This window comes from Salmo trutta, unplaced genomic scaffold, assembly GCF_901001165.1.
Source record: "Salmo trutta unplaced genomic scaffold, fSalTru1.1, whole genome shotgun sequence".
Lineage (NCBI taxonomy): Eukaryota > Metazoa > Chordata > Actinopteri > Salmoniformes > Salmonidae > Salmo > Salmo trutta.
Window position 1 is genome coordinate 8,609,447 of NW_021822911.1, and position 9,819 is coordinate 8,619,265.

The following is a 9,819-nucleotide window of genomic DNA, read 5'->3' on the forward strand; positions in this document are numbered from 1 at the left end:
TGTCCATTTTGTGTCCAGTTTGTGTGTGTTCAGTGTGTGTGTGTTGAGTGTGTGTGTGTTCAGTGTGTGTGTGTGTGTGTGTGTTCAGTGTGTGTGTGTGTGTTCAGTGTGTGTTCAGTGTGTGTTCAGTGTGTGTGTGTGTGTGTGTGTCCAGTGTGTGTGTGTGTGTTTGTGTGTGTGTGTGTGTTTTGTGTGTGTGTCCAGTGTGTGTGTGTGTGTGTCCAGTGTGTGTGTGTGTCCAGTGTGTGTGTGTGTGTGTCCAGTGTGTGTGTGTGTGTGTGTGTCCAGTGTGTGTGTGTGTGTGTGTGTGTGTGTGTGTGTGTGTGTGTGTGTGTCCAGTGTGTGTGTGTCCAGTGTGTGTGTGTGTGTGTGTGTGTGTGTGTGTGTGTGTGTGTGTGTGTGTGTGTGTGTGTGTGTGTCCAGTGTGTGTGTGTGTGTGTCCAGTGTGTGTGTGTGTGTGTGTGTCCAGTGTGTGTGTGTGTGTCCAGTGTGTGTGTGTGTGTCCTGTGTGTGTGTGTGTGTGTGTGTGTGTGTGTGTGTGTGTGTGTGTCCAGTTATTATTTCAGGGACACTGAGGATTCATAATCAACCCTAAACCCTGGATAGAGGGGCTCAGTGAATGTGGAGGTGAATGTGTACAGGTGGGTCAGTGTGTCAGAGGAGGCTCTATAGAAGGACAGAGTGCCGGCTGGCCAGTCCAGATACACTCCTACTCTGTGGGAGCTGGAGGAGGGGACGTCTATGGTAGTCCGATTATTATTGTGACAGGCAGAGTATCTGTTGTCAGAGCAGAACAGACTCCAGGACTTGTCATTGTATCCAAGCCAACAGTCATTACCACCTCCTCTCCTGTTGATTCCTTTATATGTCACTCCTATAACAGCCCCCCCACTCCTCTCTACCTCCCAGTAACAGCGCCCAGTCAGACCCTCTCTACACAGTTTAACAGTTTAACCAGCTCAGCTATAGACTACACCAGCATGACTAGTATCTATGTGGACCCTACTACAGTTTAACCAGCTCAGCTATAGACTACACCAGCGTGACTAGTATCTATGTGAACCCTACTACAGTTTAACCAGCTCAGCTATAGACTACACCAGCATGACTAGTATCTATGTGGACCCTACTACAGTTTAACCAGCTCAGCTATAGACTACACCAGCATGACTAGTATCTATGTGGACCCTACTACAGTTTAACCAGCTCAGCTATAGACTACACCAGCGTGACTAGTATCTATGTGAACCCTACTACAGTTTAACCAGCTCAGCTATAGACTACACCAGCATGACTAGTATCTATGTGGACCCTACTACAGTTTAACCAGCTCAGCTATAGACTACACCAGCATGACTAGTATCTATGTGGACCCTATTACAGTTTAACCAGCTCAGCTATAGACTACACCAGCATGACTAGTATCTATGTGGACCCTACTACAGTTTAACCAGCTCAGCTATAGACTACACCAGCATGACTAGTATCTATGTGGACCCTACTACAGTTTAACCAGCTCAGCAGTACTATTATAGAGCCAAAACCCAGGATAGAGGGGCTGAGTGAATGTGGTCTGGACTCTGTGGAGGAGGGTCATTGTGTCAGAGACACTGTAGAAGGACAGAGTACCTGCCTTGTGATCCAGGTACACTCCTACTCTGGAGGACTGAGGGCCTGATACTTTAGTCACAACATTATTGTGTATGAAACAATAACTACCACTATAGCGCTGTAAACTCCAGGACTTGTTATTTAATCCAAATCCATTACCACTCTCTGTTCTGCTGATGTCTTTATATGAGACTGCTGTAATAACATCACCACTCCACTCTACCTCCCAGTAACAGCGCCCAGTCAGACCCTCTCTACACAGAACCTGGTACTGGTTGGTGAATCTGTCTGGATGACCAGGATATGGTTGGACTTGGTCTGTACAGGTCACCTTTCTGTTCCCTTCAGACAGAGAGAGGTGTGTGTGTGCTGTGTTTGGGTCCAGTGTGAGCTGACAGGAATCTGGGAGAAGAGCAGAGACCAATGAGGGGAGTCAGAACAATAAGTTAAGTCAGATACTGTATCTACCCTGTCTTTGATTAGAGCACAGCAGAGATCAAACCAGAGAAACATGAGGAGTCAGACAGATACCCAGTCTTTGATTAGATCTACTATTGTTATATATTTCTAGAGGGATTGTTAGGAGTGGCAGTAAAAAGAGACTGTTAGTTACTTCACTATAAAGAGACTCACATTGTAACAACTGTTCTCTGGTCTTGGGCTCTGGAGGCAGAACAACCTCCACTATATTCACTACAGACACACAAACACATTGACAGAGAGAGGGAATGTTATCATCATACCATATTCCACATGTATATGACCAGTAGGGAACTTTCAATGGTCTAAAGTTGATGTTCTGATTGTTTTCAACACACCTGTAGTGGAGATCTTGGTCCATTCTCCTTTAAGGAAGTCTTCTAGTTTCTCTCTCAGTTCAGACACAGTCTCACTCACATCTCCAAAGTACTGAAGAGGACGGACAACGATGCTGGGTAAGTCTGAAGATACACTGATACTGGAGAGAGACTGATAACTCTGGAGAGAGAGAGACAGAGAGAGAGAGAGACAGAGAGAGACAGAGAGAGACAGAGAGAGAGGGAGAGAGAGAGAGAGAGAAAGACAGAGAGAGAGAGAGAGAGAGAGGGACAGAGAGAGAGAGAGACAGAGAGAGAGACAGAGGAACAGAGGGACAGAGAGAGAGAGGGACAGAGGGAAAGAGAGAGAGAGGAGGGACAGAGAGAGAGAGAGAGGAGGGACAGAGAGAGAGAGAGAGAGGAGGGACAGAGAGAGAGAGGAGGGACAGAGAGAGAGAGAGAGAGAGAGGAGGGACAGAGAGAGAGAGAGAGAGAGAGAGGAGGGACAGAGAGAGAGAGAGAGAGAGAGAGAGGAGGGACAGAGAGAGAGAGAGAGAGAGAGAGAGAGGGACAGAGAGAGAGAGAGAGGGACAGAGAGAGAGAGAGAGGGACAGAGAGAGAGAGAGAGAGGGGACAGAGAGAGAGAGAGAAAGGGACAGAGAGAGAGAGAGAGAGGGACAGAGAGAGAGAGAGAGAGGGACAGAGAGAGAGAGAGGGACAGAGAGAGAGAAGAGGGACAGAGAGAGAGAGAGAGGGACAGAGAGAGAGAGAGGGACAGAGAGGACAACATAATGATTGAGATCAATAGTTTCACATGAAGTTAATTTCATATCACATGTAACAAGACAGTTTAGTTACCTGGAGGAAATGGATGTGATCCTCTGTGTGTGAGAGCTGCTCCAGCTCAGTGCTTCTCTTCCTCAGCTCAGCTATCTCCTGCTTCAGTTGCTCCAGGACTCCTTCAGCTTCACTCACTTGAGCCTTCTCTTGGGCTCTGATCAGCTCCTTCACCTCAGAGCTCCTTCTCTCAATGGAGCGGATCAGCTCAGTAAAGATCTGATCACTGTCCTCCACTGCTGCCTGTGCAGAGCGCTGTTAAGAGAGAGAGAGAGAGAGAGAGAGAGAGGGACAGAGAGAGGGACAGAGAGGGACAGAGAGAGAGAGGGACAGAGAGAGAGAGAGAGAGAGAGGGACAGAGAGGGACAGAGAGAGAGAGGGACAGAGAGAGAGAGAGAGAGAGAGAGGGACACAGAGAGAGAGAGAGAGAGAGGGACAGAGAGAGAGAGAGAGAGGGACAGAGAGAGAGATAGAGAGGGACAGAGAGAGAGATAGAGAGGGACAGAGAGAGAGAGAGAGAGGGACAGAGAGAGAGGGAGAGAGGGACAGAGAGAGAGAGAGGGACAGAGAGAGAGAGAGGGAGGGACAGAGAGATAGCAGTTAGTTAATAGTATCTCTACTTGCAAATTCATCTTCTGCACATCTATCACTCCAGTGTTTAATTGCTAAATTATTTCGCCACCACAGCCTATTTATTAACTTACCCCCTTTATCTTATTTGCACAACTGTATATAGACTTTTCTATTGTGTTATTGACTGTACGTTTGTTTATTCCATGTGTAACTCTGTGTTGTTGTTTGTGTCAAACTGCTTTGCTTTATCTTGGCCAGGTCGCAGTTGTAAATGAGAACTTGTTCTCAACTAGCCCACCTGGTTAAATAAAGGACTTGTTCTCAACTGGCCCACCTGGTTAAATAAAGGTTTCATTAAAAAGTCTGGCAATAACTTAACTTTTCATTATTTAGACAGACTCCTCTAAATAATAAATATAATAAAATAAAAACAGTTAAATGCTAAGTACTATACATAGGTTTTATTTAAAAAATAACAATAGACCCTATTTAGTACTATAATGGTATTTACTAACATAATATTATTACTATAATAGTTTCTAAAGGGGTTCTAGGCTACCCTACCCTAGAATTAGGGTTCAGGATAAAACAGGTTATACGTAGGGTTAGAGTTTCTGTACAGCACTTTGTGACATCTGCTGATGTAAAAAGGACTTTATAAATACATTTGATTGATTGTTAGGTTCAGGGTATTTAAAGAGATAAACTGTATGGGTTTATATCTCTCTTGCTCCTCCCTGTGGTCTTCTGTGGGAACTTACATACCTCATTCACCACACGTGATAGGCTCATAATCTGAGGTAGCAACTGAGTCAAAGCTACAAATCAATGAGCTCCACCTATCCATTAGGTTTACAACTCAGTGAACCTGCGCAGCATTCTCTCTATTTGATGTCTACGAACCAACAGATTTCAACACATATCAAATTACCCAGCAGCCATTTAGAAACAAATAAAAAAGGTTATTTCTTTTTTTTTCTTCTTCTAACTGTTTAAATCGGCCACATCTTGAAAAAGAGAACAGGGACATGCGATTTGTTGAGAATTTACACCTTTTTATATATAAAAAAAATATATACAGTTAAATATGACCAGAACATGTTTAACGTTTGAAGGCTTTGCGCCAACCATCCCTGTACTTCACTACAATCTATAACCAGGTGAACAGTGAGCTTCCTCACCAAGTAGCTGTAACCTAGTTAATAATAAGTTACCTGAGGGAAACCTACAAGGATAGTTAATAATAAGTTACCTGAGGTAAACCTACAAGGATAGTTAATAATAAGTTACCTGAGGTAAACCTACAAGGATAGTTAATAATAAGTTACCTGAGGTAAACCTACAAGGTTAGTTAATAATAAGTTACCTGAGGTAAACCTACAAGGAGAGTTAATAATAAGTTACCTGAGGTAAACCTACAAGGATAGTTAATAATAAGTTACCTGTGGTAAACCTACAAGGATAGTTAATAATAAGTTACCTGAGGGAAACCTACAAGGTTAGTTAATAATAAGTTACCTGAGGTAAACCTACAAGGATAGTTAATAATAAGTTACCTGAGGTAAACCTACAAGGTTAGTTAATAATAAGTTACCTGAGGTAAACCTACAAGGATAGTTAATAATAAGTTACCTGAGGTAAACCTACAAGGATAGTTAATAATAAGTTACCTGAGGTAAACCTACAAGGTTAGTTAATAATAAGTTACCTGAGGTAAACCTACAAGGATAGTTAATAATAAGTTACCTGAGGTAAACCTACAAGGATAGTTAATAATAAGTTACCTGAGGTAAACCTACAAGGATAGTTAATAATAAGTTACCTGAGGTAAACCTACAAGGATAGTTAATAATAAGTTACCTGAGGTAAACCTACAAGGATAGTTAATAATAAGTTACCTGAGGTAAACCTACAAGGATAGTTAATAATAAGTTACCTGAGGTAAACCTACAAGGTTAGTTAATAATAAGTTACCTGAGGTAAACCTACAAGGTTAGTTAATAATAAGTTACCTGAGGTAAACCTTCAAGGATAGTTAATAATAAGTTACCTGAGGTAAACCTACAAGGTTAGTTAATAATAAGTTACCTGAGGTAAACCTATGAACACTAAGAAGCCAACCTTACTGAAGCATATATCACTGGTTGGCCCATCCCTCTGTGCTGTCACAGATCTACTACTCACAGGGATCCTCTCAGGATCCCTCAGCCTTGACCCATCCTCCTCTACTTTCTTCACTGCCTCAGCAGTGACAACCTGTTCCCAACAGTGGGGTCAGTGGGATTGGATAGGGGCCCCTCTACCTCTCTCTCTCTCTCTGACTGGAGGAGACAGGTGAAATGGTGTGTCTCCTCTGGTCAACAATACTCACCTTGAGGGACTCCACAGCCTGTTGGAGCTCCTTCAGCTCCTTCTCTCTCTCTCTGACTGGAGGAGACAGGTGAAATGGTGTGTCTCGTCTGGTCAACAATATTCACCTTGAGGGACTCCACAGCCTGTTGGAGCTCCTTCAGCTCCTTCTCTCTCTCTCTGACTGGAGGAGACAGGTGAAATGGTGTGTCTCCTCTGGTCAACAATACTCACCTTGAGAGACTCCACAGCCTGTTGGAGCTCCTTCAGCTCCTTCTCTCTCTCCTGGAATCTCTGCTGGACCTTCTGCTGACTCATCCCCAGCTGCCTCTGTGGAGAATCACTCTTCAATGAGCTATCAAGCTTTATTAGTCCAGTAGATCAATAGTATAGTAATGTGACGTAGGACCCATAGAGAGGAAGGTCTAAAAAATGGATGGTCCATTTACTAAATGATATTGATTTGTTGCTATGTGAATGATTATAGTTTTTATGGTAGGACTACAAGTATCAACAGGTTGAGACTGAACTTTGGACTCATAAAAGGCCATTCAGAATGATAATAGTGTTTGACATTATAAAATGGTGATACATCTGGAGAATCTGGGTTAACATATCAATATACTCAAGGTTTGTGTTCATATTTGTTCTGCTGAGGATCCATTTCATTTCAATGATCTCATATTCAAACAGCCTTAGTTCCTACTGTATCTTTAATTCTTTGTTTATCAGACAGTCACCAACAAGTTGTTCTGGTCTTACCTGTTTCTCAGTCCTCTCTGCTGCAGCTGACACTGTATCATGGCCTTTATGTTCATCCATCACACACTGATAACAGATACACTGCTAATCGGTACGACAGTAAACCTCCAGCAGTTTGTCATGATGAGAGCAGATCTTCTCCTGTAGTTGTGCGGTGGCTTTGACCAGCTTGTGCTTCTTGAAAGCAGGAGATTCGTAGTGAGATTGGAGGTGAGTCTCACAGTAAGAGGCCAGACATGCCAGACAGGACATGAGGGCTTTCTGCTTTCTGGTCCCAGTGCAGAAATCACACGCCACATCTCCAGGTCCAGCATAGCACAGAGCAGGAGGGGGAGCAGCCTGGAGTCCTGTCTTCCTCAGTTTCTCCACCAGCTCAGCCAACATGTTATTTTTCCTCAGATTAGGCCTCGGACTGAAGGTCTGTCTGCACTGAGGACAGCTATAGACCCCTTTCAGAACATCCTGATCCCAGCAGTCCTCAATACAGCTCCTACAGTAACTGTGTCCACAGGGGATGGTGACTGGTTCCTTCAGTAGATCCAGACAGACAGAACAACAGAACTGGTCCTGGTCCAGCAGAACTCCCTGTTCAGCCATTTGGACGGTTGTTCACTCTCACACAGACAGACAACACAGAGACTCAGATCAGTTTCGTTTCCTCAGAAGAGAGTTTGTGAAGGGGGATGGACTTCCTGGTTCTGCCAGAGGGGTGGGGTTAGAGGGAGGGAGGAAGAGAGAGAGGAACTGCATGCAACAGCAAGAGGGAGACAAATAGTCTTGTTCCTTGGTTAGAGCCCTTAACATGGAATAAATGAAATAATGAATCTTAAAATGTGAGTTATTAGAATATAAAGGGTAACAGTTTCTATGAAGTACATATTATAATTATTTTAATGACCTTTATAATGCCTTATAATACACGTATGTGTTCTAATAAGCAATAAGGCCTGAGGAGGTGTGGTATATGTAAGGATTGCGGACCTGGTGGCAGTGAAGTCAGACGCAGGAGAGCAGAGATAGGTAATAGCCGGAGCAGTTTAATACAAAACGAACCTACATGGGAACAAAACCCGATGCGCACCAGTAACAGAGTACAAGCACTTACAAACAAACAATTCCACACAAGGACATGGGGGGAACAGAGGGTTAAATACACAACAATTCATGATGGAAATGGAAACCAGATGTGTAAGAAAACAAGACAAAACAAATGGAAAATGAAAAAGTGGATCGACAATGACTAGAAGACCGGTGACGCCGACCGCCGAACGAGGAGAGGAAATGACTTCGGTGGAAGTGGTGACAGTATATGGCTAATATACAGCACCACGGCTAAGTGCTGTTTTTAGGCACCACGCAAAGCGGATTGAGAATTATGTAACACTTTCACAAATACAATCAAATAAAAATGTTATTGGTCACATACAAATATTTAGCAGATGTTATTGTGGGTGTAGTGAAATGCTTGTGTTCCTGGTTCCAACAGTGCAGTAGTATCTAACAATACACCCTAATGTAAATATCACAGGTGTCGTAGGGTTTAGACCAAGACGCAGCGGGAAAATGTACACTCATCTTCTTTTATTAAAGGAGAAAGAAGGAAAAACCAAAACAAAGAACAGGCCAGTAAGGCACAAAGCTATACACAGCAACAATCTGCCACAAAACCCCCATGACAAAACAAACTCCTAATTATAGGACCTTCAATCAGAGGCAACGATAACCAGCTGCCTCCAATTGAAGGTCCAACCCCAATTAACTAAACATAGAACTACAATAGACAAGACAGAACATAGAAATACACTAACATAGAACATAGACTAACAAACCCCGGACCACATAAACCAAACACCCCTCTACCTAAATACATAGTTGAAAGGCTAAGTGATTATCCTCCTGAGAAGAAGCTGACAGCCTTCAAACAGAGCAAAAAAAGTGGTCCCAAACAATATGTCAAAATGAATAAAAAAATGATACAGCTGTCTTTAATAAGATCAAACTGAACTAACTGCTATCTTGAAATGTTGAAAAAGTGTTTTTAAATAGGCATCCTATCATTTGAAAATTAGTTGAAAGGCTAAGTGATTCTCCTCCTGACAAGAAGTTGACAGCCTTCAAACATAGTGCAAAAAAAGTGGGCGTGAACATAGAATATTTTTGGGTCAAAAAAATGAATATACAGCTGTCTTTAATAAGATCAAACTGAACTAACTGCTATCTTGAAATGTTGAAAAAGTGTTTTTAAATAGCTCAGTTTTATCACTCAATATGAGTCAAAATCTGTCACTTCCAGGACTGCTCATTTTGTCAAAAATGAAAAAATGAAAAAAATAACTCACAGCTGTGTTAATAGACCCAACTCAAACATCTGCTATCTTGAAATGTCCAAAAAAGGTATTTAAATGGGCCTACCTGTCACGTCCTGGTCAGTATAAGGGTTAATTAGTATTGTAGTTTGGTCAGGACGTGGCAGAGGGTATTTGTTTTATGTGGTTCAGGGTGGTGTGTTTGTTTAAAGGGTGTTTGATTTAGTTTTTCCGGGGTTTTGGTTTATGGTCTAGGTTTATGTATGTCTATGTGGAATCTAGTGAGTGTATGTCTATGGGTGATTAATTGGGGTTGGGACTCTCAATTGAAGGCAGGTGTTTTCTCTTTGCCTTTGATTGAGAGTCCCATATATTGGGGTGTGTTTGTGATTCGTGGGTGATTGTTCTGTGTTTCGCCTTGTGCCTTACCAGACTGTTTTTGTTGATCGTTTGTGTTTTTGTTATTTTTGTACGTTCATTTTGAAAGTTAATAAAAGTCAAGATGAGCCTACACATACCTGCTGCGTTTTGGTCCTCCTTCACCGACGACAACCGTGACAGCTGAACACAGATATCATACTACT

At 42.7% G+C, this 9,819-nt stretch overlaps 1 pseudogene; it reads right to left on the reverse strand.

Moving 5' to 3' along the window:
- Nucleotides 1–1,501: 1,501 nt before the first annotated feature.
- LOC115186349 (tripartite motif-containing protein 16-like) lies at nt 1,502–7,526 on the reverse strand (annotated as a pseudogene).
- Nucleotides 7,527–9,819: the final 2,293 nt, after the last annotated feature.